Here is a 12,146-nt window from a genome sequence, read left to right as displayed (position 1 = left end):
GCACATACCTCTGCCACGTAATGCCTGATCTACGAGAACGTATCGGGCGGAATACATTTTTGAAATATCATGCTACATATCGTTTCTGGCCCCATCTCTCAATGGTGAAGAATCACTTTAAAAATTAAATAATCCTCGTATCCAGATGCGGATTCAGATCTTCACCAAAATCGAATCAATTTGTCATGGTCACACCTGTCTACCAAGTTTGAATCCGTCCACAACTTTTTCAGATATCATGCTATATATTAGTTTAGCCCCATCTCTCAATAGTGAAGAATCACTTTAAAAATTCTAGCAGTCAGATCCGGATCTTCACTAAATTCTAATGAGTTTGTCCTTGTCACACACCCAACCTGCACACCAAATTTCATCCGGATCTGTCCACAACGTTTTGAGATATCCTGCACACAAACAGACAGAGAGGGTGTGAAAACATACCTCCTTCACCTTCAGGTGGCGGAGGTAATAAGTGTGGATGATTTCTTCAGCAGAATAGACAGTGATAGGACAGGGGCTTTAGCCTGAATGTAAAGAAGAGGAGAAATAGGACAGTAATAAAGTAGTGGTTTATCAGTCAGGAGACCATTACAGGAAGTTAATGTCTGCAATGATGTCTTAAGAAAGGTAGTGGCAGCAGAAAGAGTACAAAAGTCGTAATTGGGCTAAGATGGGTACCCAGATGCAGTGGAATTGGAGGGGTTGGGGATATTGGCAGGACGTGAGGGACTTGTGTTTGGGTGGGTGGTGATATCTGTTGGTGTAGCACAGGCATGATGGGCCAAATGGCCTCCTCTTATGCCAAAGTTTCTTGTACATCCTTGTGTTTCCTTCGTACAATCAACAAGCATGAAATCAAGTCCCACCATGTTGTTTTTACTTGAATCTCAAGTTCTAAAAATCTAATCTGGAGGGTTAAGCGTCAGGTTGATTCTCGAGAGTCAAGTACGACAGCCCTGTCAGTCAGTCATGTACGTGACCTTGCCATTTGTGGAAAGGATTAATGATCTTTCTTCGAATGCTATGTAGATACCAAGTTTGAAATGTCCCCAATTACAAGTCACGTTTCAAGTGAGAACCGGCTGGACCAGAAACCTGACCTGATCACTGCCACTGTCACGCATGACGTGTTCAGCTCCTTCTTTCTTCATTGTTTTTGCATGTATTCTGTTAAATGATATAAAAGCCTGACAAACACTTTCCCCACGTTGAGTAATTCTTTTTTTTTGTTTTCAGGCTGGTGTTTTTCGGAAATTAAAATAAAAGTGCGGTATGTTCAATACTTTCGGAATGTTGCTTCATCTTTGCTCTTTTGCACATGCCTTCCTTGTTTGCTTGGGTTTGCAAAAATATTTCTTCACATTTAACCAGAGGTCCATATATTATACTCTCTAGGCAATAGCTCCAGTAAGTTTGCCGTTCTCCTGTTTCATACTGGAAGGGAAGATGGGGGCAGTGAGTGGGAGCGGGGGATACTCAATATATTTATTTGGAACCCATTCACGAAATTTAATGGAAGGTCTTGCTTTTTCCAATCCTCAAAACTCCTAAACCTTGTTTCGTCATGTACGACCGTTGCCGACCCACCCCTCTTTATTCCTACAGCTCTTACCACCGTCACTGCTCTGCTGAGCTTTATCACTTGGTTCTACCTTCATATGAGTACGTGTCCGTATGGCCTACTCAGTTCTCTTGGGCACAACATCCTTTAGTGGTTTCTTCTTCCGACAGTCTTGCTCTTCCACTTTTATTCCTCCACTCCACCTCCTACGGCCGACACCAACCCACCTCGCCACCTTCACACTGTAGATTCCTCTTACTTCCTGTCTTTCCTGTGTCCTACCAATTCCATTCCTTCAAATGCTTTATTAATCAACTACTTTATTTTTCTTCCGAACATGCTTTTCACTGCTTTCATGATCATTGTTCAGCCATAACGCGTTATTTCCTGGGGTCCTAAAGACATGTCGCTGTAGCCAACAATGAGGAAGAAGTTGAGCAGTTTCCCCTACCCCACCTTTTACCATTCAACCTCTCAAAGCATGGATGCATCAAAGGAATTCCAGGATTGCAACAATACACCCATTTAAATTGGTTGCCCTTCTCATCTGAAGAAGGCCGTTCACATGAAGCATGCAAATCACCTGGTCAGTTTGTTTTGCAGTGCAGAAGCTTCTGACCAGACAACAACCGCACTCTCAGATAGCAATCAGTGTAACCTGGAGTCAAGGAACCTCCAAGAAAACCAGACCACCTGTGAACACACAGTCCAGACAGGAATTTTTAATTTGTTCAGGGTGCCAGCAATAGCAGGCTGACTCCAACGAAAGACACCCGTGGAATCTTTTTTTTTTTTAATCTACCAACTAATGCTGGCAGACGAAGACGTCCAGGTTACCGACCGTCCGTGCGAGCGGCGGCACACAGACTAAAGCATAGCCCTGCCAGCGAAACACCAGGGTGACAGTTTATAGCTGGGCCAAGATTCCAACCGAGGCGAGACGGCTCAGAGTTTCATATGCATACCTCAAAACTATCCTGACAGCGCATAAATCTCCTTATTATAAGGTACACAGACAAATTTAGAAAAATATTCCCGACATGACTGGTTAGCTGATTTAATATGATGTACCAATAGGCCATTGCCCATGTATGCTGCTTTTATACTTTTGTCCAGTACTGCATGTTCATCTGGAGCCTTAGATTTTTACATTCATTATCTGCGCAGAGTGAAATGTTTAAACATTCAACACAGCAGATAACATGTCCAACACACAAAGGGAATCTTAATTTCTTGTCCTTCTTCTCCAGACTGTGCACTCTGTTGAAGCCCCTACATTGTTCTCTTTATGCAAGGTGAATATTTGTCTTCGTTTGGATGAGAAACCCCAGGAGCACGTTGGTGTGCACACCCTACAACAAATCTAATCAGGCACACTTGAGCCTTTCATTGGGCATGTGGGTTCATGCAGGTATGTGCATACTGGCGTCTCATCCCAGGTGAAGTAAGAAGATGCACAGCAGTCACAGCCGACAGCGAGATCTGCCGCACTTTCCAGTCGAACAAATTTAAGATCGGGCCTTGCACTCCCAGGTTCAAAAGGATGAGAAGGAATGCTCTTGCACAGGGGAGCAAATCACCAAGATAGGCCTTGACAGCAGGGGCTGATCGCAAAGAGAAAACGGAGCTTTGTTTACTACAGCGGTCAATCGCTATGAACAAACAGTGAGTTTTGTTTGACATTTTCTATTGCTCTTTTTATGTTTCCAGGTCTCCCCTGCACTGGATAGCCTTTTCATGCCCCACTTCCGTGCTCCTGGAAGCCCAAAATCCTTTGTTGCTCATTGCAGGAGTGGGGTTGAGAGGAGGGGCTGGTGTCTTGAGGAGGTGCCACTGGGCCCGACCTATTTGAGCCGGCTCTCTCAACTTTCCCTAACCAAGCAAACCGACTGCACGAGTCTCGCTTCTTTCTCTGGGAGCATCCACTGTCCCGTAATCAATACAGAGGCAAAACACCAAATGTTGTCTCCACAGTTCCAAAAGGGGCATCAAGAAAGACATGACTAAGACACTTTCGTGCATTTATACAGCCTTTATAAAGGTTTCGTGTTACAACCTTTATGATATCTACCCCTTATTTGGTGCTTGTAACAGTAGCTTAGCATCCCCACACAAATCTAATTATAATGATCCCAAATTGAGAAATAGGGTTTCTTCTTTCCAGGAAGAATCATGGAGACAAGATGACAGTCAAATGAGCATTCACTGGCATGGCACATTGGCACAGCACACCAAAACACAGTGGCATCCCAACCTGGCACCTTTCTCTTCCACCTCCAATAAATGAGCAGTGCTTGGATTCTGATGCTGTCATGGGTTCAGCGGTTTCTTTCATGCTCACGCTCCTCGTGTTGTCGTGCAAAGTTAAGGAGCTCCTCATTCATATGACTCTGGGTTTCATTTACTGCAATCGATTCATTGAAGACAAGTTCATGTCAGTGAACAGTTGACGCTGTAGGATGCTACCCTGTGTAAATTAGCATCGCTTTATCACCCTGCAATGGACTGGCAGGATGGCCTAGACTGTCGAGGAATGCTCACTCACCTCTGAGCTCCCTCGCTCGGCTCAGCTGTGAACTGCCATTTCGGTGTTTCGCAGGCATGGCGAGACATCAATGTGTGTGCCGTCCCTCGGATTGAAGTTAAACTGGGTGCACCATCTGCCAGCATTGGTTTGTGGACTTTAAAGATCCCACGGTGTCCTTCGTCAGTCGGTGAGCTATCGCCGGCACCCTGGCTACAATCAAAATTTTTGCTCTAACTTACAGGGGGCACTTCATCAGTCGCGTCGTCGCACCTCTGCAAGAACTGATGCTAACCTGCAGCTACGAGCTGCATATGAATGAGACTAGAGCATAAATCCAGAGAAGGGAAAGGTAGAGTACTTCTTGAACCATTGAAACAAAAACGTGAAGCGTCTGCTTATATCTGCGGACGTGATTGAAGTGAGAAAGGCTGCTCAGCTCGATGATGTGGCTGTAGTTTGACGTTGCTCTTCCTGTACTACTGGTGGGGATATGTTCTTCATGTCCAGCATTAATTATATGTGGAGTATAAGCTTCTTTATGAGTCACAGAGAATAATGATGAAAGTACTGGCACATTCGTCTGAGCAATTAATCTTGACCAGACAAGTCAGGGGCAACTGGGGTGCAATGGGACATCCCCTCCAGCAGCTATTTTTGGCCAGTGATATGAAGTGCCAATGCGTTGGCTGTTCACATCATAACAACATATCGGCACTTCTACCTTTGGCCGCTCGTGGAGGGGATGTCCCAATACAGCACATGCTCCATTGCACACGTTTCCCCCATCCCTCCGTCGGCCACCTGTACGTACGCACTGCATATAGCAACGGAAGCCACCTTTAATTGCAGGTAGATTTGTGGAATAACAAGTGTTGCTTCATAGAAATGAGGATTTCTGAAATATTAGATGCGTTTACATTTATAACAATATCTGTTCACCTTTTGGTATCCAAAGTCTTGGGAAGTGTGATTTGAACAAGGTAGAGTTCTCTTTGCAAGAGTTCATGAAGCCGAGCTTATTCCGCAAGGAATCGGTTCAGGTTTTTGTACGCTTCATTATCCCGCTTAATCACGATGCCTGGATCGCTGTTTCAAATCCCATGTACAGCAACTGTGTTGATTTGTCCATTGTCTACGAATGTCGTTGTAATTCCAATGGGAGTACAATGGTGTCTCCTGACGTCCTTGTCTTGTGTGTGATACATGCACGAACTCTTCCGTTCGCCTTTATATCACTGGGAATTATAAACAAAGCAACATCAGCTGAGTTCTGCAAAAGTACTTTGTGTGAAAACAATTGAAGATAATAAAAAAGAAAGGAACAAGCTTCCCTACGAGAGAGAGAGAGAGAGAGAGAGAGAGAGAGAGAGAGAGAGAGAGAGAGAGAGAGAGAGAGAGAGAGAGAGAGAGAGAGAGAGAGAGAGAGAGAGAGAGAGAGAGAGAGAGAGAGAGAGAGAGAGAGAGAGAGAGAGAGAGAGAGAGAGAGAGAGAGAGAGAGAGAGAGAGAGAGAGAGAGAGAGAGAGAGAGAGAGAGAGAGAGAGAGAGAGAGAGAGAGAGAGAGAGAGAGAGAGAGAGAGAGAGAGAGAGAGAGAGAGAGAGAGAGAGAGAGAGAGAGAGAGAGAGAGAGAGAGAGAGAGAGAGAGAGAGAGAGAGAGAGAGAGAGAGAGAGAGAGAGAGAGAGAGAGAGAGAGAGAGAGAGAGAGAGAGAGAGAGAGAGAGAGAGAGAGAGAGAGAGAGAGAGAGAGAGAGAGAGAGAGAGAGAGAGAGAGAGAGAGAGAGAGAGAGAGAGAGAGAGAGAGAGAGAGAGAGAGAGAGAGAGAGAGAGAGAGAGAGAGAGAGAGAGAGAGAGAGACAGTACCCATCACAGCTACGTGTCACCCACCCCCTCCTGCCCACACCACAACCATGTTAGCCTTTGACAGAGCAGGCATTGAAGCAGCTGGGGTGCACTCGGATAAATATCTGGCTTACAATTGCAAAGTCATTTGATTCCCCGTTTAACCCCGCTGCCGTTGTCGTTGTGAGTCAGCCAGCATGTGCCGGCTTGCCTCCTGACCTTCCCATTCGTCCGATCCTGGTCGACGAGTGTCTGCCACAGTCAAGGCATGCCTTGGCCTGTCGGGCCACCAGCTACAGGATGTCCCTTTGGATCCAGCGCCCTCCACCTTCCCGGGCCACAGTTCAGACGATCTGCATAATTATCACACCAGGTGGTTGGCCTGCAGGCTCAAAATATCGACATTTGTTTCTTGATGAAGAAAGTGATTAAGAAGGTTAATACCACCACAACCCCGCCTACCCCCACCCCCACCCCCATGGAAATACGAGTGTATGAAAATTATTATTGGATCGATTAAAAACGAGCAAGTTCATTGAAGTCGTCTCAAGAATTGGTGAACCCTTCATAGGGTTATCAGATTGAGATCGGCCCTTTAAAAGCACATTTGGAGGTCATTTAAAGCTGTGGCCCTTGAGGAACGCTTCGTGCACCAAGCTCATTAAGTCCCATTGGTTGGACATGGGCTGCTGATGAATGGGCCAGGAATAAAAGGTCACAGGTCAATGCCCTTGGTTTTCAACTGGGCCGAAATACGCACCCATTTACCTTTTACAAGATATACCTGTGTCGGAGGAAGGGGAGAGCATTTGGCCCGTCGTACCTGTGCTATGTTTAAATATACACACCTGTACACACCTCTTAGCTTAAATATCCAATAAAAAATGTACTGTATATATATATATATATATATATATATATATATATATATATATATATATATATATATATATATATATATATATATATTCTCTGTGTTAACCCCATTCTCATCATCTAACAATTGGGGTCCACGATAACAATATAGGGTTTACAACGAACGCACGCGTCTGATTAATCTCTCAGGCACCGGCGCTCAATGGCATACTCCTTTTGAGAGACGGCGTGGGATGTTTAACGGCCGAAACCGATAGACGCTTGCTCCGAGATACAGCAACTCTTGCTGCTGCTGCGTTTCCTGGACGGCACTTTTCAGTCCGTCACTGGAATGTGCAGGGAAACAAATCCAGGACGACTGGGCTATCCTGCCCAACAACAACAACAACAAGAATAAGTAGTACGGGCCTTCCACAAAGATCCCCAATCGGGCTCAACTGTTCTTAACTTCCAAGATGTGAGTCACTGAGTGAATTCAAGTGGACATGAGTTTTCCTGGAGATCGACATCATGATGTCCAAGAAAAACAACCTGCGATATGATATCTTGGACGATATTGTGCAAGAATAAGAAGAGCAAATTGCAGCATGGTGTTGTTTTGTAAACACAGACGACTATATCCCATGAACAGACAAACAAGAAGGAAAGGAAATGTCAGACAGATGTGTCACCAACAAACCAAAACAAAAAAAACCCCTGAAAGTCCAAGTTGTCCTCACGTGGTTTGTGTTCCACCACGAATCCTCCTTCTATGCACCTTTGCCAAAGGTCCCACCCACTTGATTGCCGCCTCATTAGTACAAGTGAGCCGTGCCTCGGGTTCCAACAGAGCCAGCCATGTGGCCCACACCTTTACTGGGAACTCATTGTCTGGATAACCAGCACCTTGGGGACCGAGACACCTGTGGTCACCAGGTAGACAAGAGTGCGGAGGATAAGACGGGACAAGGAATGATAAACCACAAGAAATCGATCGCATTTTTCAATTATCTCCTTGTGTGTTTTGCACCTCATACTATATATATATATATATATATATATATATATATATATATATATATATATATATATATATATATATATATATATATATATATATATATATATATATATATATATATATATATATATATATATATATATATATATATATATATATATATATATAAAATACTTAAACAAAACTTCTGGTATTGGCTTCGTGGTTCGGGTGGCTGGCTTGGGATCCTCGGGTCCTGAGTTTATGCCGCGTTGGCTGCTGAATTAACATCAGGTGGGGTTGAGTCAGCCTGTCATTCTCCTGAGGTCAGTGAAATGAGTACCGGTGTAATGGTAGAGGGGCACAGCATCAGTGGCACAGCTGTGTTCCAAGAAATAGTCGGAGTGGTGACCCGTCCAAGATTGCGCCAAATAGCCAAGGAAAAACAGCTTTGGCAGTTCCGATGCTCTGTTCAAGAGTGTGGTCCGCAACAACATAATAAATAAATACATTTATTTATATGTAAATAATAAAATAATTATTTTCACTAATTAAACAACCAATAAATTAAATAAATTATTACATTAAAAAAATTAATTAATAAAGCAAGCAAACCTCGGTAGTGTCATGGTTGGAGCGTCTGCTCTGAGTCTGGGAGGTCGGTGGTTCGAACCCTCGCTGGGTCATACCAAAGACTTTAAAGATGGTCTGTGCTGCTTCCTTGCTGCTACTCAGCGTTTAAAAGCACAGAGAACGGACGAACAACCATATGTTGGTGAACTCGTGTTGTTACTGTATACCGGACTCGTGTGGCTTCAGTGTTAGATATTTCACTCACAGACTTGCACGCTGTATTGATGGAGAGTCGACGCGTTTGTGACGTCATACAAGGGTTGGCCTTTGTGGATGTCCATCGAGTGAATGAGAGTGCATTTCTCTCTCCTTTCGAATCTTGACAACCTGGGCGGTTTACCATCGTAGAACCCAACAGAACAAACGTTGGGCAGCTTGCCCTGCACCCTCGCCATCGGTCTCTGCTGCTACCCGTGCGTTTAAAACACAACCAGATGTGAGCGTGCTCACGTGAACGTGCGGGAGGAAGGACAGACCGAATGGAAGGCCTTGAGGATCAACGACGATTCCACACTTGTCCTGTCTTTCAGCTACATTGTTATTGAAATGTCCTTCATTATCGTCGTACATCTAAATTAGTCTTGATACCTGTTCCTTGAGCACCATGACACTGGATCGATGAGCGCCCCCCCCCTTCCCTTGTTTCAAATTTACAAACATAATCTTCACTGCTCTGGGCTGACATGGCCGACACCCAGGGGTACGCACATTCACTTCTAAGCTGTCTAGTCTGGGTTCGAATCCCGCCCCAGTTCTCAACTGTCATGCCGGTGTTTCACAGGCAAGGTGATTCATCAAGGTGTGTGCCGTCCCTCGGATGGACGTTAAACTGGCTTCCCGTGTGCCAGCATCAGTTGGGGGACGTCAAAGATCCCAGATGATGTCCTTCGCGAAGAGTCGGCGAACTATCGCCGGTACCATGAACAGATTACAAATTCCTGCCCGAAACATGTCGAACGTCAAGCCTGGCCAGCCGGTTCGTGAAGACCGGAGCCAAGTGAAGTTTCCCCCGGCGGACCCCACAAGAAAGGTGGGATAATGGTGAAGAAGAAGAAGAAGAAGAAGAAGAAGAAGAAGAAGAAGAAGAAGAAGAAGAAGAAGAAGAAGAAGAAGAAGAAGAAGAAGAAGAAGAAGGAGAAGGAGAAGAAGAAGAAGAAGAAGAAGAAGAAGGAGAAGGAGAAGGAGAAGAAGAAGAAGAAGAAGAAGAAGAAGAAGAAGAAGAAGAAGAAGAAGAAGAAGAAGAAGAAGAAGAAGAAGAAGAAGAAGAAGAAGAAGAAGAAGAAGAAGAAGAAGAAGAAGAAGAAGAAGAAGAAGAAGAAGAAGAAGAAGAAGAAGAAGAAGAAGAAGAAGAAGAAGAAGAAGAAGAAGAAGAAGAAGAAGAAGAAGAAGAATCCTACTTGCTCCAGATTCATTTAATTGTCTTCATAAGCTCCAATGGCATTCATATCACGAGCTATCAATTCTCCAGTGCAAGCCAGCGACAACACTTCAAGGGAACAGGAAGGAATCTCTGGCTGAGTTACGAAATAAAGGAACAAATATCCAACAAGTCAGGTCGACCATGTTCAATGAGAGGTGGTTACGGTTATCCACACCACCACCATAATGACCAATGGAGAATTCCAGCAGCCGAATGGACGTTCCACGTGCTCGGATGGCTACATTATGTCACAAACAGGTGAAACAAATTGGCCATGAAAGGTAACCAAAACACATCACTTAATGAATGTAATAACCAGGTCAAGCCTTTCCATCATTACCACCACCACCACCACCACACAGGGTAAACAACAACAGAGACATGCCTAGGGGAGGTCTTTCTCCCCCACTCACTCCCTCCAGTCTGTTGCCTGTGGGCAGACGCTTCACCGGATGACTCAGCGATGCTGTGGTCTCAGCAAAACAGACCGGGAAGACGAGGGAGGGTGGCTTGGAAGCGGTGGGGTGGGAAAAGGGGGAAGTCGGGTGAAACAAGACGATCCCTTTGCCTCCTGGTTCACCCTTTTTTTTTTTAAACATGATCACCATGCACCCACCCCATCCACCTCCTTCGATCCTCACATCCTCTCCTTCCCCCTTAATCCTTATTTTTTTTAAACATGATCACCATGCACCCACCCCATCCACCTCCTTCGATCCTCACATCCTCTCCTTCCCCCTTAATCCTTATTTTTGCATGTTGGCTTAATGACTAATCCAGCGGCTGATAATGAGCAAAGGAGAAAATTATCTGCAGGAATTGGTGATCTGTTTGGTCTCGTTACAGCCTTATCTCCCCCTGATTCTCTCGGTGTTTCTTCTGCGGCTAAAAATCACAATTACCAGCTTTTGCGGTCATCGTCGGAACAAAAACAAAAGAACAGTCTTTGGCGTCCCGAGACTATCTCTGTATGAAGAATGAGCAAGAGCTTCCATTGGAAGCTGATACCGTCAAACACTTGTGCAAGGAGGTCTCGCTCAACATCCTTGAGGTCCAGAGACTCGTCGTGGACCTCTGAGTTCAAGGGAGGTAGGCAGAAACTGACTGGAGAATGTCACCGGCCTAACGACCGAGCAGCATGTGGATTTCAGGTGGTGGAGCCTGCATAGCTGGGGCCACCTCTCGCAAAAGTAGGCGCCATGTTTACACTTGGTTAGCGTTACCATAGCATTGGCAAGGGCTGGGCCTTCAGCCGCCCATCTGGAAAAACTCGCAGAGCTGCCAGGCCCCACAGGGCCTTCCCACAAGAAAAATATTTTTAAAAAAATAGAGCTAGAGAAAAAAAAAAAAACAACAACCCATACAGAAGGGCACCTTGTGGCATTGAGCCTCTGTGCTGCGGGTCAGATGCCACCAGGTTGGCAACAGAACTGCACATCATCACGTGGGTCAACAATTCTTCTCGTGAACGTACGGCTCCTCGTACACAGTCACAACGTGGCAACGCACGCTTATACCGAGGCTCACACCAAATCTCTCAGCACAACTTTTGACCCCTGAAACCCAACTGCAAGCTCTCCTGTTAAACATTCAAGCCTGGCTTTTACATGTGTATGCATTCAAAGCTACCCAGCCTCCATTATAATATTAATAACGCTACCACGAGTCAGGCACGTCTCGACCCCTCTTCGGGGAGGAATCGAGCATGGCAGAGCTCCCACAAACCTGACTTTGATGTGCGACATTCAAGCACTAATGAGAAGCCTGATGTGCCAATGACGAGAGCAGACTGCTAATAGCTCGGACACAGTTTAACCGCAGGCAAGTCACCTCGCACGGCACTTTGTGCATCGATTTTTGTATCCACAAAAAGAACCCGACGAGCGGCCATTTGGGGGATAGAACGTTCAGTTCCGCCAAGTTCAGCCTCGAATGAAGACCCATTTCCTTCGGTGATGCTGACCATTTAATCTCACATTCCTTTCAACCCCAGAACATTCTGCTCGACCGCTGGGCCGAGTAAACACAAGCAACTTGACGAGAGAGAAAAAAAAGAGCGGCCAGATGCAAAATCGGACACAAAAGATCTTTACAAAGGGGAATCATAGCAAAGAAAAGAAAGTTTGGAGCTGAGGAAGTGAGATGGAGTGGGGATGCGGTGTTGTGTGGAAGGGAGGGGAGGTAGGAGGGTAGTTCCATACTGTAGTCTTCATCTTCACCCTGCATGAAACTCCATCGCCTTGCCTCGGAGTCTGAATCAGAGCCAGGGCATTACAGCCTCGTATTTGGCTTGGCAAACGGTGAGAGATAGC

At 45.4% G+C, this 12,146-nt stretch overlaps 1 long non-coding RNA gene across 1 annotated transcript; it reads right to left on the bottom strand.

The window, feature by feature from the left end:
• Positions 1-3,565: 3,565 nt before the first annotated feature.
• On the bottom strand, positions 3,566-7,802 carry LOC147024478 (uncharacterized). The gene is made up of 3 exons (XR_015059054.1): positions 7,522-7,802; positions 6,146-6,279; positions 3,566-5,323 (listed from the first exon to the last, which is right to left on the bottom strand). It is a non-coding gene; the product is annotated as an uncharacterized LOC147024478 (long non-coding RNA).
• Positions 7,803-12,146: the final 4,344 nt, after the last annotated feature.

The sequence above is a fragment of the Eptatretus burgeri genome, chromosome 6, assembly GCF_056783735.1.
Source record: "Eptatretus burgeri isolate ZD-2024b chromosome 6, Ebu_testis_v1, whole genome shotgun sequence".
NCBI lineage: Eukaryota > Metazoa > Chordata > Myxini > Myxiniformes > Myxinidae > Eptatretus > Eptatretus burgeri.
Note: the sequence above shows the minus strand (reverse complement) of the source record. Positions and strands in the feature narration are given on the sequence as shown.